The 2472-nt window shown below is 42.8% G+C and overlaps 1 pseudogene across 1 annotated transcript; it reads left to right on the top strand.

Annotated features, from left to right (window-relative positions):
- The first annotated feature begins 1333 nt into the window (after positions 1-1333).
- Positions 1334-1981, top strand: LOC143661209 (immunoglobulin kappa variable 3-15 pseudogene; annotated as a pseudogene). The gene is made up of 2 exons (XR_013164448.1): positions 1334-1400; positions 1584-1981. The product of XR_013164448.1 is annotated as an immunoglobulin kappa variable 3-15 pseudogene (transcript).
- The last annotated feature ends 491 nt before the right edge of the window (positions 1982-2472 follow it).

The raw sequence follows: 2472 nt of genomic DNA, 5'->3' as shown, positions 1-2472 counted from the left end.
GGTGGACCAAGAACACAGTGGACCTTTGACTGAGTAGGAATGTCTTCCTGCTGGTTTGGGTCTTTGCCACCTGATTTCTGAATGCCTGGAAATTGCAGCTTTATCTAATGTACTGGGTTCATATGGAGACAGCTAAGGAAAAATAAATGGTTATTAATTAGAACTGGAACAATATCTGCCTTAGTATGTGCCACAGTAAGGGAAACTTCTTGGTGGCAGAAGGGTGGTTGCTTCACAGGAAAAGTGGAAATTATGAAACAGGAGGGATTATGTTGCATATAAGATTGCTAAACTGTCTCAAATTTTATCTATTTCTGACTGTGTTAATGATGAGGGATGACCATTAAATGGATGTGGATGCACGGGGCCCCACTTGTCCTGTATCAACAGCTTTGCAGCAGGGGGGATATCTCAGAGATGCTAGATATGAGAGGCTGGGGATATGTCCCTTGTTCATTGTCTGTCTCTCCCAGATAAATGAAAGGTTAAGAGGCCAGGAGTTCTGTTTCATTTTCATATAAATTTAATATCCTAGGCCTAGAAGGTTCATATTGTTGTTTGTATAATTCTAAACATTTTTTTTTTGGTATGAATAAATAAAGAACCTATGCTGAGACCTTTGGAGGTGGGGCTATTTTCCCTATTGCCATGAAATGATGCAGTTCCCCTTATGCTGGAGACTCTCCATTTGTGATTTGAAAACTCGGGGTCTAATGGGCAGTGCCAAGGGTAACTTTTAGGTGTCTGGTGAGTCACTTTTGGAAACATTATTTAGGTGGAGAGCTGTTTCAGAGTTCTGGTTTTGGACACATTGAGGTGATTTTGAGATGTAAAATAAGAACTTCATATAATATTCAAAGTTCAGAATAGGCTGAGCTAAATCCATAATTTGTGCACTACATCCACATTCTATCCCATGATGTGAATATATTCCACATAGTTCCTGCTACCATATTTTAAAAGTTCAATTATGTTCAGAAACTTTACACTCACTGATACATATATTCTATTACAAAATTATTCTTAGGTACAGAAGATGATTGCAGCTAGTTTGAAGGATAAAGTAGGTAGCAAAATATTTTAAATTTCAGAATTTTGCTAAATTTTGTTGAAAAGAATTTTTGCAGTTGATTTCTGGGATGTTTGTAGGACTACATTCACATTTTCTGTGGTAATGTTATTTTGTCCCCTTCCTTCCATTATCTGTCTTCACAGCTCACTGTACAGCGTATTTCCCTTTATTATTCCCTGTGCTGATTTGCATAGACTCCTGGGGACTCAGTGGCTGCTCAGACTCTATTAATGGGGATTCCCTGGAGACGGGGCCTGAGTGCACCAGACGGTGAGCAAGATGCTGTCACAGTCCCAACTCCTCATCCTCCTAGGGCTCTGGGTCTCAGGTGAGAGCTTCAGAAGAGCAATGTCTTTATAAAGCTGGAGAAATGGTTTTCACATGCAGAGTGTGCAGACTATTCCACCTCAAAAAGATCCAAGTATGCATGATAAATGAGGAAACCTACATTTGCATATACAGTTTATATACTTGTGATTTATTGGAAGATCTTGTTCTTTTCTGTCTGCAGGTGCCAGCGGGGACATCGTGGTGACCCAGTCTCCAGTCTCTGTGGCTGTGAATCCAGGGGAGACAATCACCATGAGCTGCAAGACCAGCCAAAGTGTGAGTACCTACGTACACTGGTACCAGCAGAAACCAGGACAGGCTCCCAAACTGCTCATCTATGGTGCATCCACCCGGGCATCTTGGGTCCCTGACCGATTCAGTGGCAGTGGGTCTGGGACAGATTTCTCTCTCAGCATCAGCAGAGCCCAGGCTGAAGATGTGGCCACTTATTACTGTCAGAAATATATGAGCTATCTTCCCACAGTGCTTCAGCCTCGATCACAAACCTCCTCTCCCAGCTGTGGGGCACTGAGTCCTGCAGCAGCAGCTGCTCCCTCTCCTCCCACCTCTTCATATTGAAACTTTTTGCCTAGTAGTTTTTCTTCCTGTCCTACTTCTTCATTTACTGTCTTTGTCTTTCCTTCAGGCCTTCCTTACCTTGTTACTGAACTAGTTATTCTTACCTCCTTTCTAACTGCCATTTTCCTTCACTTTTTCCCTTTCCTTTACTCATTCCTTCTAAGGAAATTCTGTAGTTCTAACTACTTGGTTTGGAAAATTTTTCCTTTGAGGTCCTGTGGCTGCCTGGAGCCTGTAAGGCAGAGAGACAGGAGGAGGGAGAAAAGGAGCTGCCTAGTTAGGAGTCTCTCAGAGGGGAGATGTAAGGGGGAATTCCTGGCACATTGCTATTTAGAATAGTTAGGGTCTGAATGTGCCATGTTTTCTGTCTATTCCTTGCAGTTCAAGTTGTTCTCTGCTCTCCCTGGTTGAAAGTGGTGAGGAGGAGGGAGTCAGTGTGAAAGGGGCATGAAGGAGTGAGGCTGGCATTTCAGTCAAGAGATAGGAAACAG

The sequence above is a fragment of the Tamandua tetradactyla genome, chromosome 17, assembly GCF_023851605.1.
Source record: "Tamandua tetradactyla isolate mTamTet1 chromosome 17, mTamTet1.pri, whole genome shotgun sequence".
Classification (NCBI taxonomy): domain Eukaryota; kingdom Metazoa; phylum Chordata; class Mammalia; order Pilosa; family Myrmecophagidae; genus Tamandua; species Tamandua tetradactyla.
The sequence above is the reverse complement of the archived record's forward strand: the minus strand, read 5'-3'. Positions and strand labels throughout refer to the sequence as shown.